Source organism: Drosophila albomicans, chromosome X (assembly GCF_009650485.2).
Source record: "Drosophila albomicans strain 15112-1751.03 chromosome X, ASM965048v2, whole genome shotgun sequence".
Taxonomy (NCBI): Eukaryota; Metazoa; Arthropoda; class Insecta; order Diptera; family Drosophilidae; genus Drosophila; species Drosophila albomicans.
In genome coordinates this window covers 29,145,339-29,161,546 of record NC_047627.2, presented here as the reverse complement: position 1 = coordinate 29,161,546, position 16,208 = coordinate 29,145,339, and the positions used below count along the sequence as shown (strand labels likewise).

Below are 16,208 nucleotides of genomic sequence, written 5' to 3'. Positions count from 1 at the left end.
CCTTACCTATAAGCATATGTCGATTTTTAATAGCGTCGCATGGATTTAAAAAAAAAAAATTTTTTTTTTTGTTTTTGTTTTTGAAAACTATGTCGTTTGCAGTTACTTATTACTTGTTAGTTATTAATTATTATTTATTACATATTTTTCTTGCTATTAATAAATTTCAGTACATATTTCATATTTAATAAAAATGTATTTTTTTTGCTTTTAAATGTTATTAGACACATTAAATTGAGTTAAATCCGTTTGTTTTTATGAAATATAAAGTTATTAATAAAAAAAAGTTGTGGTAAAAATAAAAATTTTATTAATAAAACAACATGGAAAAATCGTACGTTCGCGACCCTACGTTCGCGACCGGAACTTAATTAAAATAAAAATAAATAAATGAAGATATTTTCTTGGGAGTAGACTTAATAGAAAGCTACATGATTCTATTTTAAAAGTAAAGTTATTTCTTTAAAATATTCCGTCTCATTCCGCAGAGTTTTGCATTTTACTGTATTAAGCCAAAGTCGACTTCCATTTGGCGTACGTTCGCGAATGCATGTTTTTTGACAATATTATGAAAATTAAAAATCGGTTAACCCCATAATTTACACTAACCAAAGAGCTAAACAAATGCTATCGAAGAGTAAAAAAAAAGTTTCAGGAAACGTTTGTTTTCGATTTTATTTTTTCAATTTATCTCGTACGAACGTACGTTCGCGACTTTGGGAAATGCCCATATACCATCGCAACTCTAGCTTTAAAATTACGCTTGTTATTCGAATTTTTTGATTTGCGGGGGCGCAAGTGGGCGTGGCAAAAATTTGAAACAAACTTGATCTGCGTGCAAACATAACAAATGCTGTCGAAAAAAATTATAGCTCTATCTCTTATAGTCTCTGAGATCCAGTGTTACATACGGACAGACACACCGACGGACAGACGGACATGGCTAGATCGTCTCGGCTGTTAACGCTGATCAAGAATATATATATTTTATAGGGTCGGAGATGCCTCCTTCTACCTGTTACATACATTTCCTGTCGGCACAAAGTTATAATACCCTTCTACCCTATGGGTAGCGGGTATAAAAACGATAATATATCGAAGACTAAATTTATTATATATCGATATAATACTACACTCATACGTATTTTTTAAATATACTAAATCAATACATCACAACAAATATTAAATAATACTAAAGGCCACACGATGTAGTACTTCATTCGAAATATATCATAGAAATACCATCAAAATATACCAGAATGTCCATAGGGACGAATGGTATTATAACTTTGTGCTTCAGGGAATTTATGCAACTGATTGCAGTAGATATATAAACTCTATATATTCTTCTTTGGCTAACAATACGGTATATTTTGTTCTCTTTGGTATATTTTAAATGTAATCAATATATCAAATATAGCCTTTGGTGTATTTAAGTATATTTGCGGTATATTAATCAGGTGTATTTTAAGAATAATACCGCATTTTGATTGTAGTAGTACTTTGTCAATATACCAAACATAGCTCTTGGTATATTTTAGTATTTTTGTGGTATATTAATTCGGTATATTTCAAAATTAATATCGCAAAGTTTTGATTTTAATAAAAATCAGTACTAGGTATTTTTGTGGTATATTAATTCGGTATATTTCAAAATTAATACCGCACAGTTTTGATTTTAATAAAAATTTTTGTGGTATATTAATTCGGTATATTTCAAAATTAATACCGCACAGTTTTGATTTTAATAAAAATCAGTACCAGGTATCTCACAGTCGATCACACTCGACTGCAGCTTTCTTACTTGTTATTGATATTGCAGTGATAAGCGTTGTTGCCACTTAGTGGAATGGCTGCTGTTGCATTGTTGTTGCTTCCCATGGCAACACGGGGCGTATGCGCAATGAAACCTAGCCTCCAGTTGCTGGGATGCCAACAGACTGTAAACGACAAGCAAGCAAGCAAGAAAACAGAGAAATACAAAAACCGAGGCACGCCTAAATTGTGACTGCAGTTGACTGTGTTGAAGCGCTGTTTATTTGGGCTGTGACCTTGCAACCCTGCCACAATCACTGTGCGGCAGCTGCCGCAGCAGCAGCAGCAGCTTTCACGCGCCGCGATGTGATGCGGAAATGTGGCAAATGTTCGTTTGTGTGTGTGTGTGTGTGTGTTTGCTGCTGCAGATGCAGCGCTTGCTGCACTTCCAGGCCATTCGTCACACGTCTCGATTCGCTGACAACTTGCAATCCTCGCAGAGCAACTGCAACAACAACAACAACAGCTAATCATAATTTCTGCCAATTTAGCGACAAGTGTTGCTGTTGCTTTTGCTTTTGTTGTTGCAGTGACTTTCTCCCGACCTCGTTTAGTTCGAAGCGATTCCAATTCCGATTCCTAAAATAAATTATTGACACACAAATTGTTGTCGTCGTTGTCGTTGTTGTTGTGGTTGTCGTCGTCGACTCACGTGCGTCTATTGACCCGCAGCAGCCCCAAAAAACCAAAAAACCAAAAATCCCGAACAAATCCGAAATAAACAAAACGAAAACAAAAACAGCTTTTAGAAACTCTTGTTCAGTCGCTTGGCTCTTCTTTTTTTTCTCTGGTTTTTATTTTGGCCAGACCATAATCGTAAGCCAAATAGGAAGACGCAACAACTACAACAACAACAGCGACAACAACAACAATTTATTTGCATATTTTTACACTCAGGCAAGGGGGAAGAAAAAAAAGGGGAGCGGCAACGTCACTATGGACTCACGGGTCACTGGGCAATGCGTGGAATGCGTTAATTGCCCAGGCAGCTGGACGTCAAAGCAAAGCACATCAGTTGCTCTGCAGAGCACGACTAGCAGATACCCTGGAATGAAGAATAGAGTGTTAATATTAATATACACAATGTAGGAATATAAAATCAAAATAAATAAAAAAAAAGTGTTAACATTAATATACATAATATAGTAATATAAAAATATATGTAAAATAAGATCTAATAGTTTATTTTCTTAGATTGATTAAGTAGGTTTATTAAACAAACGATTCACTTGAAACTCTCGGAACATCATTATCAATATATGTATAAATATTCTAGAGCTTACACGCCAAATATGCAGACTAAAATATAATGTTCAAGAGCGGATAAAGAAGACAAAGAATTTAGAGAATGTAAATAAAGAGTTCAACAAAATATGTAAGCGTCAAAATACCACAACATTCATAAATTTCTCCAAATACATATTACTCTATGGTATATTTTGAATAGAATAGTATATTTATATACCAAACGCTAGCCATTATCTATTTCAGTGATATTTTAGTATATAGTATATAACATGATATTATTCTTAAAGTATTCCAAATTAATATACTAATATATTTATATACTATTATCAATATACTACTACTTTCAAAATATACCATACATTGATTACATACCGTAATCATAAATTTCTCCAAATACAACCAGTTTCTAAAATTGATCGCTTTAGTCTTAAAAATTGCGTTCTTAAAATAAAACCATTTTACGAACCAATTCAGAAAACTATGAACATTAGTCTGAAAAATGCCAAATTCTCAAAGTACACAAAAAATACTAGACCTAGGTTACAAAATTGTGTAATCCATTGAAATTCCTATAAAGTTTTACTCTAGCTTGGAGTGTCTTTGTTCGTAGTTCAGTTAGTCGAGATGTCTTGAATCTTTATTCATTGAAGTTTAACGGAGGAGGCCCTGGGATCGATAATAAATATTTCGGAAGTAAAAAGTGATCAACAATATAGCTTAATAACTGAATACGCTAAATAAATAATAAAATAAGAAATAAATAGTAAAAGAAGAATAAAATACAACATACAATTTTTTTGATTTTGTAATAAGATTTTTGGTCTTAAGACTATAACATTTTTTTTTCTCTTATCATTAAGAATCTAGGTATTATGTTCTTGAAATCAATATGTGTTTTCTAATTTTAAGTCTTTTATGTTCTTGACGCATTTTGAAGACTAAAATTACAGTACTAAGACAAAAATGTTGATTTTATAAAATTTTTTCGCGTGCAGGATTAATGTATTAAGTACATAAAATAATAAAAAGTGTATACGTATATAAATAGATAAATATATATAAAAAAAAGATACATCAATTTTATAAATACTTTAGTTATTACTTTATAAGCAATAATACTTAATAATATACCCCACTTGAAACAATTTTATAGGGTATAGGCTAGAAACAAACAGTTAGGCTCAAGCCTGAGCGCTCATCAGGTGTTGGCAGACCAATAATTTAGCCTCGGGGCAAAAGCGCTTAGAAACCTAACGAACCATAAATTCTAGCTGGGCAGCAGCGGCAGCAACAACAACAAAGGCAACAAAAAGCATTAACTAAAACAGCAACAACAACAACAACAACTGACATTCAATTGGGCATCGAAAGTGCTCACAAAAATTGCCAGTAAACAATTTCTAAATGAAAATATTTTCCAGCACATTCAATTATCAAAATGAAAGTTGCACACACTTGTTGTTGTTGTTGTTGTTGGCAAGAGGGGGGGAACGGGGGGAAGGTACGAAGTACGCGAGTGGTTCGTTAACTTGGAGGAGCATCGTCAAGCGGTCAATCGGCACGTAGGCAACATCAATAAAATTGTCAAATTGGCAAAACGAGGCATAGAAGGGTTAAGGCACTTTTTGGGGCGTGTCACACGTGCTTGGCATCAGCAACACACAAATCCACAGCCAATCCACAATTTGCCACATTGCTTCTTTTGCCACCTTTTGTTCGCCGTTCGCCGTTCGCCGTTCGCCCTTCGTCGATGGGTGCGACCAAACAACAAAAGACTCAGGCAACGAACTCAGGCTGAGCGCAAAAGACTGAGGCAACAAACTTGCAAAGACTGAGGCAACAAACTGGCAGCAAATGACTTAGAACACAAACTTGCACTTCTCGCTTTTGTCTTCGGTTTGATGCAATGCTTCCTGGAATGGCACTTGCCGAGTTATCGACGATTGCAAGCAGCCACAAATCAAAGTCAAAGTCACACAGACTATAAAATAAAACTCAGGCCACCAATTGTGGCAATGTCAGCGATAGACGCTTTTGTGCCTCAATTTTTAGCTCTCTTTAAATTTATCACTTTTTATAATAATTTTTTTATTATTACGAGTATTATGTACATGAAGGGATTATAAAAAGTTTTACTAATTTTGAAAAAATAACTCGATTTTATTTGATACTCTTAAACATTATTTATTAAAATTATGCAGGTGATAAGATTATCAAAAGCTTAATATTAAAAACATATAGAAAAATTTCAATTTTGTTTACACTTTTTAAACATTAAACAGCTCAATTCGATTCTTTTTACAAAGACTGACATTTATTTATTTAAAATTCTAGGTCTTATATAGCTAACAATAGTTGCTTATCTCTTTCATCTCTGTGTATGTGATTGAAATTAATATTTTTCTTATACAATAGATATTTATGGGTTATTTTTTGTCACTTTGTGATCTTATATTTGAGTCGATTTAGTGATCTATCAATAACCCCCAAATTTGAGGGATCTTTTTAGTCTGTGGCGTCCTTAAGTTAAGTTTAGTCTCCAAATAATTTACAAACTGATATTAATAACATATTATCTAAACAGCAAATGCAATCAGCAAGAAGCTGGAAATTATAATACTACATATAAGGCTCTAAAGGATGTTATCCATAACAATATTAAAATAGACAGCATCAGCTTAGATTATTATACTTAAATATTGTGTGATCTTTTTATTTATTTTTTACTTATACAAAGAGAGAACAAAATCTAGATTAAAAAGTCTATTGCAAATCTCGATCTTAAAAAAATATCTTGAAATAAGATTTTTAGTTTGAAAAAATGGTAAATTTGTATTTTGAAACGAAAAAACATCTTATTTTGAGGATTTAAATATTGTGTGATCTTGATATGCAATTTTACCTGCTTTGTTAAATTTTGAGATCTTTGTTTTCTTAAAACTAGATACTTGAATTTCTAGACTTTCTGTAGAATTGTGATCGTGATTTAAGAATAATCCTTGATTCAAGATGTTTTCTTGATCTTAGCACTGTTTCTTCTATGTAACTTGCTGTCATTGTTTTTTAAGATCAGCTGACTATGTGAGTGTTTTTTATAGGGTATTTTGGCCGGTCAAGCAAACCCACTCTTAAGTGAATCTTCACTTGCTGTTGGCGAGTTCAAATATGTTGTTCGTCGTATGTTTATGGCAAAGCAAAGCAAACGCAATAGCGAAAAATATACAAAAAAAAAAAGAAAGAAAAATGTCATCTTTCTGTTACAGTTGCTTGCCCCATTATTAAGTATGACACAACAGCAACTGTGACAACAACAGCAACAACAACAACAACTGGCAACCACTGTGACAACAACAAGGCAAGAAAAGCAAAGTCAATTCGTCAGACTCGAATGCTGAAAATGGACGCAGATTTGTGCAGCCAGCCGGCCGGCCGGCAGCCTAGATTGTTAGCCAAGTTTTGCGACCTGGTCTAGCTGCTGTGCACTCTCTGCTCTGCTCTGCTCTGTCTGGGGTCTATCTTCCAGTCTCCCAGTCTCCGAGACTCCAAAGTCTCCCAGTCTCAGTCTCAGTCCCAGTTGATGGTGCTGCGACTCTGCTTTGCTTTGCTTTGCTTTTGTTTAGACTTGTTTTTTATTTGATTTGATTTTATGCTTTTTTGCAATGTTTATTGTTGTCGCTGTCACACAATTGTTGTGCTGGTTGTTGTTGTTGTTGTTGTTGTGGGGTTTATGTAACAAATGTTGAATTCTTCGCTGGGCAGGCATTTCACTTGGGATTGTTGCAGTCATCGTCATTAGTGTCCAAAAATGAAATGATTGCAAATACTCGCTTCTCGTATCAAAGCGAGCTCAAGTGGGCCAGCTGCAGTGCGGTGGCAACTTGCTGTGGTTGTTGTTGTTATGGTTGCTGTTGTTGTCATGGCTGTACTTGCTGTTGTTGTTGCTGCTGTTAAGGGCCAGCTTCCAAAGTTTTTACTTTCGTTTCATGTAAGCGCGCCGCACATTTCACTTTACATTTTTGATACCCGCTACCCATTGGGGTAGTAGGGTATTATAAGTTTGTGCATACAGCAAATGTGTGTAACAGGCAGAAGGTAAAGTACATATGTAGTATATATTCATGTCTATTTGTCGGGTCTTAATTGCTTTGGTGGAAAATTTAGTATATTTTGCCCTCTCTGGTATACATATGTTGAATGTAATAGTATATCGATATACCAAATATAGCTTTCGGTATATTTTGAATGTAATATATCAATATGCGAAACATAACATTGGTAGTTTTCAATATTTTATTGGTATATTTTGACTGTAATATTATATCGATATACCCAATGTAGTTTTTGGTCTTTTTGTATATTTTTCGTTGTATATTAAACGAGATATTATATAAATAAGACAAATATATCCATTGGTATATTTTCATAGTTGTTCGATATATATTTTGACTGTAATAGTATATCGATATACGGTATATTTTGACTGTAATAATATATCAATATAAAATATACATTCTTCGGTATATTTGTGCATATTTCAGTATTTTAATATAGGATTATAACAATATACTGAACAAATCCATTGGCATATTTTCGTATTTTTTTGGTATATTGTGACTGTAATAGTACATCGATATACGGTATATTTTCACTGTATTAATATTATATATTAATATACCAAATACATGCTTCGGTATATTTTTTGTATTTTTCAGTATTTTAATATAGTATTATAACAATATACTGAATAAATCCATTGGCATATTTTCGTATTGTTTCGGTATATTTTGTCTGTAGTAGTATATCGATATCCCAAATGTAGACTTCGGTATATTTGTGCATTCTTTTGGTATATATTTAATGCATTGGAATAGTTTCATATGTTATTTGGTATATTGTGACTGTAATAGTACATCGATATACGGTATATTTTGACTGTAATAATATACCAATATACCAAATACATTCTTCGGTATATTTTTTTGTATTTTTCAGCATTTTAATATAGTATTATAACAATATACTGAATAAATCCATTGGCATATTTTCGTATTGTTTCGGTATATTTTGTCTGTAGTAGTATATCGATATCCCAAATGTAGACTTCGGTATATTGTTGCATTCTTTTAGTATATCTTTAATGCATTGGAATAGTTTCATATGTTTTTTTGGTATATTTTGACTGTAATAAAACTTCGATATACCAAACATTTCCGTCGGCATACTTTCAATGTATTATCATATCAATATACCAAATATATCCATTCATATTATGATATATTCAATTTTTTCGGTATGTTTTAACTTTAGTAGTGTAGTATTAGTATTTTTGCGGTATATTTATTTTTTATTGTGAATGGTTTACAGATAGTTGACAGTCGAGCACATTCGACTCTAGTTTTCCTACTTGTTTATTATTGTTTTTTGCACTCGCTGGATGCGGTGGTGTTGTGTGTGTTTTTTTTTGCGGTGGTGCCGCAGCATAACTGCGCTCAGGGTGGTAATCAGCGTTTGCCCAGTAACGTATCCAGACACGTAGTACTTCAGTGGGAAGGGGCTTGTTTTGAGCTTTTCCGCTTTTTCAGCGTTTTTCATATTGTATAAGTAATAACCACATTGGCGTTAGCCCCACTTACGATTGCCCACTGGGAAGCTGTGGCTGCTGTTGCTGTTGCTATTTCGTTGCTATTTGCATTTGAATTTGGCAATCCCAACCACAGTGGGGAATGTGGGGAGAGCAGCGACTAAGCGACTAAGCGAATAAGCGACCAGCGACCACTCTTGCCTCATAATGTGGGCGCACAGTGGTGCCAAAAAAAAACAGAAACAGAAAACACATTCAACATTCACGCACTTAACGTGCCAGAAAAAATAAAAAATCAACAAAAACACATTCGAAACACATTCGTAATATTCACAGCACATTCATCATCACATTCACTTGACTGCGCTGATTTTGCAACACATTTTTTTGGTCGCTTCCTTGTTATTGATTTATTGCTGTGGCATTTTCTTAATTAGAATACAATAGATTTGCTTATCACTAGTTTTTTGACACTTTACAACACTTTATGAATTATTGGATATAATCAAAACTTTTCTATAAACATTGTCATTGATATTACTTAACCATTTTGTCAGTATATATTTACTTTAATAGTATACCGATATATTTTGGGTATTTTTCGGTATAATATCAAATTGTTGTGCTTCTATTATGAATGGTTTTCATGTACTTCAAAATAACAACACTTAAATAAAGATAAATAAAAATAATGCCTTTCCAACTAGCAGAAGTTTTTCTTTAACCAACATTAATACTTGCAATTCAATATTAAGACTAATAATTGATAATAATAGTACATTTTATTTGTTATTCTTGCAAACGTTAAGCTTCATAATATTTCATAATAATAATAATAATAATAATAATTTTTTTGCTATTTTAGAACGCAGAAAATTGAATTGAAATTCAATCGAAGCATTTATTAGTATGAGAAAATGTAAATAAAACTTTTTGTTATTTGTGTGAGAATTATTGAATGAATTTTTTTATTTCCTATTGATATTGTGGCTTAAGAATAAGAAGAACAAAGCTGGGAATGAGAGAGAGCTATTGATTAAATTATGATTATTTATGTAACTATCAAAATGAATTCATTTTTTAAAATGTGTTTTAACTATTATAAATGTAATTAATTAAGTTTGTAAAAATAAATTAAAATAAGTTTGTAACTATTATAAATGTAATTAATAGTTAAGATAAGATTAGATAAATATTAAATAGCAGCAATTAAATACTTTCTTTTGTCTTAATTAGAATTGAATTCGTTTTACAAAACAATTATTCTACAAGTAATTATAAGGTAGCTTTACATATTGTACATTTAAACGCATTGATTGCCTGATAGAATAAACAAATAGTTTGTATTATATTTGTATGCATTATTATATGTATAGATTTTAATCGGATTAGAGATAGTTTTCTATTATATAGTATAGTATATAGAGTCTTACGCATATCGCATCGTATCTAATCATCTATTTTTCTTCTATAGCAAAATTAGTTGCCAAGTTCTTTAGAAATGTGTGTGTGTGTGGAATGAGTGCGAAAAGAAGCAAAGTAGAAAAGCGAGAGGCAAGAAGAGAACTTGACTTAGATTGGGAGAATCATTTGCTGCATTGCTTCTTCCCATTCTGTGCTCATTCTGCATTCTGCATTCTGAATTCTGAATTCTGAAGTGGAGCAGCAGACATTGTAGGCACATTTTCAGGCTGCGGTTGTGGCTGTGGCTCGTGGCAATTAACCAAGCAGAGGGAAGAGGAAAAGAGAAGAGGCTGCAGGGCAGGGGCAGCGACTCAGAACATTAATCTTAAGACTTTGCTGGAAATGAAAAATAATAAAGCACTAAATGGAAAATGAAGCACGTTCAAATGGAGAAGGGAGCAAAGAGTTAGAGGAAGGTACAGAAACAGAGAGAGAGAGAGAGAGAGGGAGAGGGAGAGCATGTGTGTGTGTGTGTTGAGGTTGGGGTTGGGGGAGAGGCGTGTGGCAGGTAGCGGCAGGTGGAACGCGCGGCACACTCTTAATTGAGCATCGTGAACGCAAATGCAGCAATTCGTTGTGCTTCGTCGGCTGCGGCACGTTGCCAGCTAAGAGGAGAGAGTGGGGAGAGGGAGGCACATATGTACATTCTTTCAACTGAAGCTGTTGCGTGCGCTGTGTTTTGCTGTTGCTGTTGCTGTGGCTTCTGCCACTTTGATTTCCTTGACTTGAGTTCGGTGGGCGTCAGTGGCTCTTGGTCTTGCTCTTGCTCTGGACTCGTAGCTCTACATCTGAGTCGCGCCCCTTGGCGTTGTCTTCATCTCCTTCCCCATCCCCTTCTCCTCTCCCCATCTCCCTCCGCCACTGTTTTTAGGCGCACGTGGCGATGCATCAATCCATTCAAGCTGGTAGCGCACCAAGCGTAACAATTGGGCGTTGGGCACACGCCCACCCCCTCCTCTCCCCTTCACCACTCGAATGCGCACCTCGCCATCTGCCATGTCCAGTGGGCAGTGGCACGCCCACAGAGCCCTCGCCCAAGACGAAACCGAAGCCGCAGCAGCTTCCTCATTGTCTAATTAAATGTTTCTGCAGTCATAGGCACAATTTGATTAGTTAACTGTTAACGGTTAAACAAAGCTTCGCAACAAAACCGAAGACGAAGAAGAAGAAGAAGAGCAGAAGAAGAAGATGAAGAAGAAGAAGAGCAGAAGAAGAAGAAGAAGAATTCACCTAACCTCACAAAAATATGAAAGAATCATCTAAAAGAGATTTGAAACCTAATCAACTTAATTTCATTTTAGAAGAACAAATTGAAGATAAGTGTGCCTTCAGATAAATCAATTATAACTCCGAATTTGTGAATATTATAACATTTTAAGAACTAATATTTAAGAGTTAGAATATATTGTAAAATATGCCGTAGGAATAAATAGAATGGAGAGGTTGACTAGGTTTTGTCTTTTTGAAATGTATATTATATGCATCTAGGATAAAGTATATGTATGTATGTAGTTCAGGAAGTTGGAATTGAAACATATTTCATAACTGCACAGTGTAGCCCTAAAGTGGGAACGAACGGAATTGAAACACAATCAATAACTTCAAAATTGAGTTAATTAAAAAAGCACAGCTCAGCACATTCGACTAGAAATGTTTGGAATTGAAATCTGGAATTATGGGAATGGAACAGCTGTTATCTATTGTCAATGTTGAAGATTTCAAAAGCAACAGATGCAAACATGTTAAATAGTTGGCCCCAAAATTATTGCCCAAGACAAGGAACGATGGGAAATGAAACATTTCCGTAAAAATTATTGCTATTTGCGGGAGTTGGAACAGTTGGAATTGAAACACATTTTTAAAACTACATAGTCCAGCATTAAATTAGGTAGTTATATAACTTTGGAACAAACGGAATTGAAACACAATTGAAAAATGTTTAAAAACGAAACAGAAACATTCGGAATTGCAATGTGGAATTATGGGAATGGAACAGCTGTTGTCTATTGTCAGTGTTGAAGATTTCAAAAACAACAGATGTTAAATAGTTGGCACCAAAAATATTGCCCACGACAAGGAACGATGGGAAATGAAACATTTCCATAAAAATTATTGCTAGTTGAGGCAGTTCAGCATTAAATTAGGTAGTTATATAACTTTGGAACAAACGGAATTGAAACACCATTAAAAAATGTTTAAAAACGGAATGGAAACATTCGGAATTGAAATGTGGAATTATCGGAATGAAACCGCTTTAGAGAAGAAACAATTTTAATGCAAGTTGAAGAGCTAGCGCCAAAAAAAATAGTGTCCAAGGCGAGGAACGATGGGAAAAGAAACATTGCCATTACAAAATGATTTGTATGGAAGACTTAATTGAGCTCTAGTTAGAATCAAGTTGCTAATTAATGTGCCGGTCAGAACTCAGAACCTCAAGCTGTTGTGCGACAGGTGGCGCCACATGTGCACTTAAGAAGAAGCAGAAGAAGAAGAAGAAGGTTTGAAACAGTTGAAACGAAGTGGAGCAGCTGCTGCGTCTGCATCTGCGACTGCGCCCAATTCTATTGACAGTTGGGACAACTTGATGAGTGGCTGCTGGCCAACAAAATGTTGCAATCAATGTTGTCGTTGTTGTTGTTGTTGCTCTGCGCGCTGTCATCACTTGCGGCAACGTTGTCATTGTTTTTTTTTTTTTTTTTTGTGTGTGTTTTTGTGTGTTTTTCTTTGTTGCTGCTGCAGCATTTTTAAACTGGGTTAAAAGCACAAACAGCACGCAAAAATGTGACGACAATTCGCTAAAGCAATTCCCCCAAGAGCTCGGGCTAAGTAAAGCACATCACCAACAGCGACATCAATGAGAAGAGCAACAACAACGAAGACAACGTTTAGCAGACTCACAGAGCTGTAACCAAACGATCATCGTCATAGTCATCGTCATCGTCATCGTCGTAATGCTCTCGATAGTCTAGAACAATTCCACTTTTGCAATAACTCAATCGCAAGATCTGAAAGCAGATGCAGACCTAATAAAATTTCTACGATTATTTTAATTTTCTATTTAGAACTACTTTATAATAATAATAGCAAAGAAGTTTTCTTAACAGCACTTTATAAAATGTAAGAATCTATTCTTTACTTTATAGTTATCAAAACTAACGAATTTTGTGTGCTAATAAATTGTCTACTATTATTTTTATTTTCATTTTAAAACTACTCTAGGAGTAATAAATCAATTTTGTAGACAGCAACTTTTTTTAATTTACTAATCTATTAAATTTAAATTACGGTTGTCAATTCAAACGTATTTTTTGTGATAATAAAATTTCTAGTATTATTTTAATATTCTTTATAGGACAATTCCATAAATACCATAAAAGTTTTGTATAACACTTTATTTCATTTAATCATCCATCAACTTTATTTCACTTTACTTTTAATTTCTACTATTATTTTTATTTTCTACTTAGATCTACTCTATAATTAACAGTACTTTATTTCATTTAATAATCTATGAACTTAACTTTACGGTTGTCAAAACTAAAGTAGTTTCTGTGCTACTCAAATTTCTACTATTATTTTTATTTTTTAAATAGAAATGCTCTTAAATAACAAATATATTTTATTTATATCACTTTAGTTAATAATCTATCAACTTTACTTTACTGTTGTTAAGACTAAAGTATTTTGTGTGCTAATAAAATTTCAACCATTATTTTTATTTTATATTTAGAAATTCTTTTTAAATAACAAGGAAATTTTCTTTAGAATTTTCTTTACTGTTGTCAAAACTAACGTATTTGTATTCCCCGAAAAATCTATTATTATGGGTCTTCACATAGTTGGCCTTTAATTTTGATCTGTTGAGATAGTAACTCAAGTATTTTTTCCCCCAAAAAATCTTATATTATGGCTCCTTCACCTTAGTTTGTCTTTAATTTTGATCTGTTCCACATAGAATCATTCTTTCCCAAAAAATCGAGTGTTATGACTCTTTCCATAGTTTTGTCTTGAATTGTATTTAATAATTAATTATTATCTAATATAAATAAATAATAAACATAATAAATATATGAATTTCATCTAATATATTTATTAAAATGAAAAATTATACATTTATTCAAATGTCAGTAAAGCTTTAAAGCTATATTTTGATTCGCGTCGAACTCGCTGAAGATTTGTCCTTGAGGGGGACGTAGCTCAGGGGTAGAGCGCTCGCTTTGCATGCGAGATGTCCCGGGTTCAATTCCCGGCGTCTCCAGGTGTCACTTTTTTCCATCAAATTTACATTAATTAATATTAATATGATGTCAAATTGGTTCAATTTACTAGAGATAATCTTGTGTTAAAGGAATTTTTTTCGTTCAATATATTATTGAACTTTGTTTTTTTTTTTTTAATTACATTCATGTAATTCTTTGCTCAATTAAAGTACTAATAAATTACTAATTATTTTAGGGGTGGGGACGTAGCTCAGTGGTAGAGCGCTCGCTTCGCATGCGAGATGCCCCGGGTTCAATTCCCGGCGTCTCCATAAGGAATATTTTTTCTATTTATTTCCATAAATATTTTAAATATTCCTTTCTTTTACTGCAAATGTAGAAAATTGATTTATTTATACAGTTTACACAACTAATTTGTGCTGCGATTTTCGATAAATCGTTTGAGCAAGCACTTTAATGGAGGGCTTTACATCGCCGTAAATTCTTGCCTTAAAAGGATCGTCAAGAAGCCAAAGAAGTATAAGAAGAAGCAGACGCATAGACCAAAAATTGAGTCTCGCAGTTGTTTAACTTGTTTTGGACATGTTGCTAGGAACTTGAATCGGAATCACAGATGTCACAAAACTCTGTGTGTGTGTGTGTGTGTGTGTGTGTGTGCTTAGCATATTCTTTTGGGGCCTTCGCTTTGCATTTGGCCCACATGTGTCACACAAATTGTGCGTTGACTGTCCAACAAAAAAAAAAAACTCATGAAGAGCGGAAGAAGAGGAGATGAACAATCAAGCGGGATTGTGGCTGCTGTGGCAAACTGTTTGCTCCCGATGTCTGCTCCAATTTGCTGACCATTTGGCTTACTTTGTTTGCTGGCTGTGTGTTTTGTGGCATGCAAATATGCCTGTGTGCAACGGGGCATCGTTGTTTGTGTGGCAATGAATGTCCAAGATGCCAGCGAGCAGCGAGCCAAAAAGCCAGAAGAATTATTTGTGCTGCGACTGCAATTTGGTGCAGCGTGTGCAGCATGCCAGCTTGCCACAGTTGCCACAGTTGCATAACCTGTATTAGTTGTTATTACCGTTTTGTGGCAGCAGCGCACAAAACTTTCTTGTCCAGCAGCAACCATAGCAACAACAACAAACAACAATTTGCCATTGATCGATAGGCGAACGCAGCGCAGCGCAGCTCAGCTCAGCTCAGCAGAGCAACGCAACGCAAAAGCCCTAAGCTTCGGCTTAAGAGCTTTGGCACTTGCCAAAAGCGCAGCAAGTGCTCGCAGCTGCGACGGCGACTGCGACGGCGACGTCGGCAGAGCACGCATGCAGTCGAACAGCTTACAAGACGCACAACGCAACGACGCAAACTTTCAGTTGCTTTCAAGCTGCACAAGACGACGGTTCGTTTTAAAGTCCCCCAAAAAAAAAAAAACAAATACATATATAATAACAGCTGCTACAACGAGAGCAGCAAAAGAGAAAGAGAACGAGAGAGAGAGAGAGAGCTAATGCGCATGCTCTCTGTGATTACGTGAAAAGTGAAAGAAACCTCTTGACGGAACTTTTTTTTTTTTGTTTTGAGTGCGCGTGCGTCGCGTCTTCGTTTCGTTTCGTTTCGTGTCGTGTCGAGAGAGAGAGAGCTTCGTCTTCGTCTTCGTCTTTCGTCGTCGTAGTTGGCATCGCCTTAAGCTCGACTTGGCGAACGAATTCACAATTCAGTTGCCGTGCTGAACGCAAAGCGAACGGAGTTGTGCGCATCGCGGCGCGTTGAGTTTGGATGCTTATCTACTTTATTTTTTTTTGCGTTTCTGTTTTAATTTCTAACGGCGAATAACGGTACGCGCATAGTGCGCGATTTATATGTGCAAAAGTTATAAAAAAAAAACAAAT

General features: G+C 34.6%; 1 protein-coding gene and 2 non-coding genes across 4 annotated transcripts in view; all 3 read left to right on the top strand.

Annotated features, from left to right (window-relative positions):
• Positions 1-14,294: 14,294 nt before the first annotated feature.
• Trnaa-ugc (transfer RNA alanine (anticodon UGC)) lies at positions 14,295-14,366 on the top strand. The gene has a single exon. It is a non-coding gene; the product is annotated as a tRNA-Ala (tRNA).
• Positions 14,367-14,567: 201 nt separating this feature from the next.
• Positions 14,568-14,639, top strand: Trnaa-cgc (transfer RNA alanine (anticodon CGC)). The gene has a single exon. It is a non-coding gene; the product is annotated as a tRNA-Ala (tRNA).
• Positions 14,640-16,037: 1,398 nt separating this feature from the next.
• LOC117575639 (uncharacterized) overlaps positions 16,038-16,208 on the top strand; it is a 41,649-nt gene continuing 41,478 nt past the window's right edge. Inside the window, exon 1 of one of the 2 annotated variants that reach the window (XM_034259930.2) lies at positions 16,038-16,154. The gene's annotated coding sequence lies outside the window, so the exon portion shown is untranslated. The remainder of the gene's footprint in view (positions 16,155-16,208) is intronic. The other variant, XM_034259922.2, reaches the window with a different exon arrangement.